This window comes from Schistocerca piceifrons, chromosome 2 (genome assembly GCF_021461385.2).
Source record: "Schistocerca piceifrons isolate TAMUIC-IGC-003096 chromosome 2, iqSchPice1.1, whole genome shotgun sequence".
NCBI lineage: Eukaryota > Metazoa > Arthropoda > Insecta > Orthoptera > Acrididae > Schistocerca > Schistocerca piceifrons.
In genome coordinates this window covers 335,536,291-335,545,994 of record NC_060139.1, presented here as the reverse complement: position 1 = coordinate 335,545,994, position 9,704 = coordinate 335,536,291, and the positions used below count along the sequence as shown (strand labels likewise).

Below are 9,704 nucleotides of genomic sequence, written 5' to 3'. Positions count from 1 at the left end.
AGTCATTCCAGACGTGGAACAGGTCCTTGCAGATGTCACGAAAAGCACAGGCTGCTGCCAACTACAGGTGGAGGCTCACTTCCAAATTACTAATATAAGTGTAGACCAGATTTGGCTTGAATTCAAAGAAATAATATCGACAGCAATTGTGAGATTTACACCAAATAAATTAACAAAGGACGGAGCTGATCCCTCTTGGTAAACAAAACGGGTCATAACACTGATACAACGAAAAAAGCATGCCACATTTAAAACGAACGAAAAATCCTCAAGATTGGCAATGTTTTACGGAAACTGGAAATTTAGAGCGGAGTTCAACGCTAGATGCTTATAATAGTTCCACAACGAAACTTTGTCTCGAAATCTGGCAGAAAATCCAAAGAGATTCTGGTCGTATGTGAAGTATGCTAGCGGCAAGATACAAACATCGTCTTCTCTGCGCGATAGCAACGGAACGACTATCGACAACTGTCCTGCCAAAGCAGTGTTACTGAACACAGCGTTCAGAAATTCCTTCACCAAACAAGAAAAAGTAACCAGAACTCGAATCAAGAACAGCTGCTAACATGAGTAACTTATAAGTAGATATCCTCGGATTACTGAAGCACCTTAAAGCACTTAAAAAAACCAAGTCTTCCGGTCCAGACGGTATACCAGTTAGGTTGCTTTCAGAGTATGCTGATGCAATAGTTCCATACTTAACAATCATATACAACCGCTCGCTCGACGAAAGATCCGTATCCAAAGACTGGAAAGTTGCACATTTCTCACCAATATTCTGGAACGTTTATAGGAGTAATCCACTAAATTTTAGGCCCATATCATTAACGTCGATATGCAGGAGAATTTTGGAACATACGTTGTGTTAGAACATTATGAATTACCTCGAAGAGAACGGTCTATTGATACACAGTGAAAACGGATTTAGAGAATATCGTTCTTGTGAAACACAATCAGCTTTTTACTCACACATAGTGCTGAGTGCTATTGACAAAGTATTTCGAATTGATTCCGTATTTATAGATTTCCAGAAGGCTTCTGATACTGTACCACACATACGGCTTGCTGTGAAGTTGCGTGCTTATGGAATATCGTCTTAGTCATGTGACTGATTCGTGATTACCTGTCAGAGATCACAGTTCGTTGTAACTGATGGAAAGTCAACCAGTAAAACAGAAATGATTTCTGGTGTTCCCCAAGGTAGTGTTATAGGCCATCTGCCGTTTATTATCTACTTAAACGATTTAGGAGACAATCTGAGCAGCCGTCTTAGGTTTTTTGCAGATGATGCTGTCGTTTATCGTCTAGTAAAATCGTCAGAAGATCAAAACAAATTGAAAAACGATTTCGAAAAGATATCTGTATGATGCGAAAATTGACAATTGATCCTAAATAATGGAAAGTGTGAGGTCATCCACATGACTGCTAAAACGAATTCGTTTACATGGGAAGTGGGAGGTCATCCACATGACTACTAAAACGAATTCGTTTACATGATAAATCATCCAAATCTAAAGAACGTAAATTCAAGTAAATAACTAGGAATTACAACTACGAACAACTTAAATTGGAAATATTACATAGAAAATGTTGTGGGGAATGGAAACCAAACACTGCGATTAATTGGCAGAACACTTAGAAAGTGTAACAGATCTACTGAAGAGACTGCCAACAACATCCTTGTCCGTCCTCTTTTGGTGTACTGCTGCGGGGTGTGGGATCCTTACCAGGTAGGACAGACGGAGTACATCGAAAAAGTTCAAAGCAGGGCAGCACGTTTTCTACTATCGAGAAATAGGAGAGATGGTGTCACCGACATGATACAGGCTTTGGGGTGGACATCATTAAAACAAAGGCGTTTTCGTTGCGGCGGGATCTTCTTACAAAATTACAATTCCCAAGATTCTCCTTCATATGCGAAAATATTTTATTGACGCCGACCTACATAGGGAGAAATGAAACGATCATTATAACTAAATAAAATAAATCAAAACTCGCTCGGAAAGATGTAGCTGCTCGTTTTTTCTTTCGCGCGCTGTTCGAGAGTGAAACAAAGGAGAATTATTGTGAAGGTGGTTCGATGAACCCTCTGCCAAGCACTTAAATGTGATTTGCAGAGTACCCATGTAAATGTACATGTAGACGTACAACCGTTGCGAAGAAAATTTAATACCCAAGATAGCTTTCGGTATTATGATCGTTTTCAACATTTAAGACTGTCATCTTCTGATAGTTAAAAGAGTTGTTACACGTCCTGTTCCATTATGAATGCATCACACACGCCAAGTTGACATTGTAATGGATAGTATGTATCACATTCCACACAGGTTTGTTAAAAACAAAAGCTGATTTAACAAACCTGTGCGGAATGTACTACATACAATCCACTACAATGTCAACATGTCACATGTGATACAGTCATAATGGAAGAGCACATATACCCACAAGTTTTTAAATTTTCAGGCAATGACACTCTTAACTCTCCAAACTGGCGAAGTGCAGCAACTCGACGTACCATTGACTCGACAAATGGTTGGAAGTCCCACGCAACCACGCAGCCTCCACAACTACCAGTAACTGCGAAAGTGTTGCTGGTGCAGGATTTTGTGCACGAACTGATCTCTTGATTATATCCTATAAACGTCCAATGGGATTCATGTCGGCCGGCCGAAGTGGCCGTGCGGTTAAAGGCGCTGCAGTCTGGAACCGCAAGACCGCTACGGTCGCAGGTTCGAATCCTGCCTCGGGCATGGATGTTTGTGATGTCCTTGGGTTAGTTAGGTTTAACTAGTTCTAAGTTCTAGGGGACTAATGACCTCAGCAGATGAGTCCCATAGTGCTCAGAGCCATTTGAACCATTTGATTCATGTCGGACGATCTGGGTGCCTAAACCATTCGCTCGAATTGGGTAGAACGTGCATCAAACCAATTCCGGGCAGTTGTGGACCAGTAACAAAAGCGCATTGTCATCTATAAAAATACCATTGTTATTTGGGAACATGAAGTCCATGAACGGCTTCAGATTTCTTCCAAGTAGCCGAACGTAACCATTTCCAGTCAATGATCGGTTCAGTTGGGCAAGTGGACCCAGTTGATTCCATGTAAACACAGCCCCCACCATTATGGAGCCACTACCAGCCTGCCACCTGGGTCCATGGGTTTGTGCGGTCTGCGCCACACTCGAACCCTACCATCAGCTCTTACCAGCTGATATTGGGGCTAATCTCACCAGGTCATGGTTACCCAGGAGAGGCGCTGTGGGCGACGTCGTGATGTTAGCAAAGGTACTCGCGTCGGTCGTCTGCTGTCACAGCAGATTAACGCCAAGTTACGTCACACTGTCGTGGCTGATATGATCATCGTACGTCCCACTTTGCTTTTTGCGGTTATTTCACACAATGTTGCTTGTCCGTTAGCACTGACAACCAGGAGCAAACGTCGTTACTCTCAGTCATTAAGTGAAGGCCGTCGGCCACTGCGTTCTCCGTGGTGAGAGGTAATGCCTGATATTTAGTATTCTCGGCATACTCCTGACGCTGTGGATCTCACAATATTTAATTCCGTAACGATTTCCGAAATGGAATGTCCCACACGTGTAACTCAAATCACTCTTAGTCGTTCAAACTCTGTTAATGCTCGTCTTGCGGCAATAATTACGTCGGAAAAGTATACACATGAATAACCCGAGTACAAATGAAATCTCTGCCAATGTACTACATTTTATATCTTGTGTACGCGTTACTGCCGCCATCTGTATGTGTGTATATCGCTATGCCGTGACTTCGTCGCCTCGATGTAGTCTTGAATGCGATCGTGGCTATTAAGTTTTTTTCAGAGCAATTAGGGGTAACGGCCTTGGCGCAGTGGATACACCGGTTCCCGTGAGATCACCGAAGTTAAGCGCTGTCGGACGTGGTTGGCACTTAGATGGGTGACCATCCAGGCCGCCATGCGCTGTTGCCATTTTTCGGTGTGCACTCAGCTTCGTGATGCCAATTGAGGAGCTACTCGACCGAATAGTAGCGGCTTCGGGCGAGACTACCATCATAACGACCGGGAGAGCCCCTCCTATCCGCATCCTCCTCTGAGGATGCCTCGGCGGTCGCATGGTCCCGATGGGCCACTTGGGCCTGTAGACGGAGTGGTTTTCAAAGCAATCAGAGATCGCTCGTTCTTATCTCTGATTATGAGAAATTTCAATCAAAACCGTTTCACATTGCTGATGTGAAGGATCTAGTAGTTGTGTACAACAGCGTCACTTTAAATTCCTGTGTTGATACCTTTTGGTTCATCCCCCAGTTTTAAAAAAAGGTTTGATTCAGTAACTTATTTGTCATTGATCTATTCTACTTCATACAAATACGTCTACGTAAAAACGATTTTTCACTCACGCTGTTTTAAAAAGTACATAAATCTATCAACAATGCGAAGATTTGTGTAAATTCTGCTTTACTGGGAATTCTCCTATTGAAGGTGGCATGCCGTTGGCTTCCTCTGACCTTTGAATTGACTTACCCGACCACTTTCGTGGTGGGCCTGCATATAACGTTGATACCGAACCAAGGTACAATTCGGAATTTTCGTATTAAGCATCATTGTCAGAGGTGAAAATCTCAGGACAGACGGTAGATCGAACCTGAAATTCGATTCGTATTTATGTCTCCGTGCCAGACAGAAGTATGACAGTATTAGATGAGAAAGTGCCATCAAAAAGATCACTATTTTTTTAAATAGCTAAGGCAATGTTGTAATCCTTCCCATTGGAAACAGCAAATCATGCGTCGTGGTACGTTCTTTGAAAATCTGTAGTATGTTTGGCAATAGAGGGACTGCTAATGCAAAATATTTAATACGTCAGTTCAATCATTTTAATACGCCACTGTTATGAAATTCATAATTCAGACAAGCTGCGATGTTATAAATTTCCATTTATACGAGTTACCTTCTAAGAGTCTGGAGTAGGTGTAAAATTACGTATAATAATATGTTATTGCTTCAAGTCACGAACGTGCGATCTAGAGCCTCGTAGATTTTTGGCACGCAAGCGAAAATCTTTGCAAGATCTGCATCACTCAACACATTTCCTAACGAATATGTAAATTTCAATTCTTGTAGGTGCCACCTTCAGAATCAGCGAGAACCATATTTGCAGCTCCATTAAGAAACTACAGGAACGTATTCTGCATACGGATTAAGAAATTGTGGAGCATACAGGCTGGAACGAAGGCTATCTTATAAACAGCCCTCATTCAGGTCCACGCAGGTGAGTGTTGGCGTAATGGCAGCTTTAATACGGAGGCGGAGGCTACCGGGAGCCCAGGGGAGTGAGATTGGTTCTTTTTCTCTCTTTCCTTCTAACGCACGGTTGTCTACCCACGTAGCAAACTGTCCTTCTCTTAATAGCTCTGCCTTCGATGTCTGATAGCAACGTAGTTGTCGAAACGGGTCCGTCAGGTATAGCTGCTCCGTAGTGTAAAACTGTGCATCTTATTGGCACTTGGCGTCAGAATATTGTGTGTCAGTTGCACTCTGCTTGCTGACTTTCAGTACAAGTTGCACTGCAAACCAACGAAGCCTATCGCTCGACACGGTCGTTACATATGCAACAACAAGAGATTAACTATGAATCCATTTACGACTCTATGGTCTTCTCACAAAATATTGGACACAAGACCCAAAAATCTCATCAGAAAAGCCTCGAAATGGAAATAAAGTACTGCAGTATGGGTAGATAAAAATAATCAGTGAGGCGAAAAGTCTTTAGCACCTATCACACCTACGCCTACACACACACACACACACACACACACACACACACACACACACACACACACACACACCAAATTTATTCCTTTATTTTCAGTCAGAAACAGAACTAAATGTAACGTTGGTTTATAATACTGATCCCTCCTGCCATGTTCAGAGATGAACAATAGGTCAAAAATCTCCTGAAGATTGGCTTTGGATCTACTGACCTTCTATTTGAAGGCTATCATGGCGAATAGATATATTCGTTTGAGAGGCAGACGCAAGCATTTAACTAAGTGCCCACATCTGTCAGTTAAAAATGTATCTGTTTTTCGTTAATTCGCTGGCTTTTGGTTTGTGCCCAGACAGCCATGTCAACAGTGAAAAGACGATACGACAGAGTTTGTTTTGACAACGGAGAATATGCAGTAATTTGAAGTCGTATCCTGGTACGAGGTTACATATGCTTAAGACTTGCCATGTGCTACTAGTTAGGCGATTTCTTTCGTATCGATAATGACGATACGAGGACAAGAAAAAAATGAAACCCAGACCCCGAGAGTAGAAAATTTCCGAGCCGGCCGGGAATCGAACCCAACTCCTGCGGTTAGCTGTCTGCCGCGCTGACCTTACAACTACCGAAATAAATAAATTCTGAGTATTATGACAAAATTTTATAAAGTTGGTTCACTGTATGAGCAAGAAATATACATGTATGTAGGAAAACATTGTAGAAAATTGTTAAATCACTACAATGTTCAACAGTTTTAACAACATCTCCGTATTACACAAAAACGACTCAGTATTAAAACCGTAAATGCATTTAACGAGTCTACTGCAACATTCACTTCCTCCGATAAAAAAGTGTACATTCAGTCTTGTTAGTTCCCCAATATGTATTTTTTAAATATCTCCTTTATTCCCCCACGACTGTATACGGCCGGCCGGGGTCGCCGAGCGGTTCTAGGCGCTACAGTCTGGAACCGCGCGACCGCTACGTCGCAGGTTCGAATCCTGCCTCGGGCATGGATGTGTGTGATGTCCTTAGGTTAGTTAGGTTTAAGCAGTTCTAAGTCAAGGGAACTGATGACCTCAGATGTTAAGTCCCATAGTGCTTAGAGCCATTTGACTCATTTTTTGACGCCACAAGCTGCCTTTTCCCACGTACACAAAAATACCACTGATACTACACTGGAGCGCCAAAAAAACTGGTATGGGTATGCGTATTCAAATACAGAGATGTGTAAACAAGCAGAATACGCCGCTGCGGTCGGCAACGCCTAAACAAGACCACAAGTCTCTGGCGCCGTCGTTACATCGGTTACTGCTGTTAAAATGGCAGGTTATCAAGATTTAAGTGACTTTGAGCATGATATTATAGTCGGTGCACCAAAGATGCGACACAGCATCACCGACGTAGGGATGAAGTGGGGATCTTCCCGGACGACCATTTCACGAGTGTACCGTGAATATAAGGAATCCGGAAAACATCAAATCTCCGACACCACTGCGACCGGAAAAATATCCTGCAATAACGGGACCAAAGACGACTGAAGAGAATCGTTCAGCGTGACAGAAGTGCAACTCTTCAGCAAATTGCTGCAGATTTCAGTGCTGTGCCATCAACAAGTGTCAGCGCGCGAACCATTCAATGAAACCTCATCGATATGGGCTTTCGGAGCCGAAGGCCCTCTCGTGAATCCTTGACGACTGCACGACACAAAGTCTTACGCCTCGCCTGGGCCGTCAACACCGATATTGGACTGTTGATGACTGGAAACCTGTTGCCTGGTCGGACGAGTTTCGTTTCAAATTACATCGAGCGGATGGACGTATAGGAGTATGGAGACAACCTCATTGGCCCTAGTCCCTCAATGTCAGCAGGGTACCGTGCAAGCTGTTGGAGGCCGTCTAATAGTGTGGGGCGCGTGCGGTTGGAGTCATATGGGACCCCTGATGCGTCTAGATACGACTCTGACAGGTGACACGTAAGCGTCCTGTGTGATCACTTGCATCTATTCATGACCAATGTGCATTCCGAATGTCTTGAGCAATTCCAGCAGGAAAATGCGACGTCCCACACGTCTATAGTTGCTACAGAGTGGCTCCAAGAACACTCTTCTAAGTTTAAACACTTCCGCTGGCCACCAAACTCCCCAGACATGAACATTATTGAGCATATCTTCGATGCCTTGCGACGTGCTGTTCAGAAGAGTTCTCCACACCCTCGTTCTCTTACGGATTTATGAACAGCCCTGCAGGATTCATGGTGTCATTTCCTTCACTACTTCTGACATTAGTCGAGTCTATGCCACGTCGTGTTGCGGCACTTCTGTATGCTAGCGGAGACCCTACACGATATTATGCAGGTGTAGCAGTTTCCTTGGCTCTTCAGTCTATGATCTTGAAATATTCAGTAAACTCCGTTTTCATAGTTATGCTATGATATGTTAACGTGTAATAAATTGTAACGAATGTAAGAGGTTTGTGCTTAGGAACGGTATTAATCTATGGAGTAGATAAGATCGAGGGAAGTCCCTCCGTAAGGGAAAGTTTTAGGCGCGAATGTAAAAGGTACATAGGCGTGAGTTGTCGCGCCTAGTCTTTGTGTGACAAAGGAGTCTGTGGCCTTTGAATAGGGAACATACCGAACGCTCAAGGAGGCAGGCATTTCTTGGAAAGTGGATTAAATATGCCTCGGATGTAAATTTCTACCAGCCGATGTATCATGGCACGTTTGCATTGCTCTGTAATTTTCATTTCCGACGCAAAGAACAAATATTCAGAGTGTATTACTTCAAAAGTCAATCTTGCCTCGTGTGGTGTTGTTCCCTCACACAGTTGATGGCTCTACATACACCTTAAGGGAAAATACTATATAGTTTTGTATATACTTGCATGGGACACTGCTTGGCTGAAGTTTTCACATTATAAATGGTTAATCTTAACGGTGTGTCACGAATTTTGATATGTCCTAAGTCGCCCACCTTGAGAGGATCCTATTCCTGTTACAAGAATATTCCAAGTTGCAAAACAAAGCTCCATGACAGACTGTTTCTTATTCGGTTGAATGCTATCGCTTTCCATCAGTTATTATCACCCTGTTACACCAATATGATTCCATACATTCTGTAAGTCTGGATACCTAGCTGAAAGTTCTTTACGGTTTGTAATTCCCAAGGCGTTTATCTTCGATCTTTACGGCGCGAACCTTTACAATCATTGTGGCGCACCATTTTTCGTTCTGTATTCGTGGTACAAGTTTATGGTTTGTTTGTTGAGGATGTCTATTTTGTAAAGTGTAACACATAAATCCCATGGAAGTGTGACCTCCACACCTTCCGAATATTCCTTTTCTGTCGCCCTTCTGAAGCACATTGTGAGTCATTAGAAGCTAATATTTTTCCTGTTATAGTTGTTAACATAAAATTTTCAAATGAGTCTTACTAAATATTAAACTTGCGATCTCTCACTCAAGGGGCTCCACTGAGTGCCTCTACACGTTCCCCAATGAGAACAGCAGCGTCCATGATGCGACCTAGCAGTTCATCTGGAGGGTTCAGCTACCGTTTGTAGACCTCAGACTTCATCCAAAACCATAAAGAAATCTCTACTAGCGTAAGGTCTGGCTATTTTGGTGGCTAGCTGACTGTGCTACCAAAAATCCAGTGAAAAGGGCTGGAGCAGTTGACACGTTCCCTTACACGTCTGGTAAAATGTGTAGGGGCTTCGTCATGCTCGAAGTACACTGCAGTCATCGTGGCCAAGGGAATGTCCTCAAGGTATCCAACAAGCGAATTTTCCAAATAATGCAAGTAGTCTTGTCCCGTCATTTGCTGTTCTAAAAAGACTGGACTTTTCAACATGTTACCGATCACGCCGCACAAAACATTGAACGAAAAACGTACTTGGAAAATGGTTTCCACTGCAGCGTGTGGATCTCCCTGCGACCATCG

General features: G+C 43.1%; 1 pseudogene; it reads left to right on the top strand.

The window, feature by feature from the left end:
* The first annotated feature begins 3,845 nt into the window (after positions 1–3,845).
* On the top strand, positions 3,846–3,963 carry LOC124778221 (annotated as a pseudogene).
* The last annotated feature ends 5,741 nt before the right edge of the window (positions 3,964–9,704 follow it).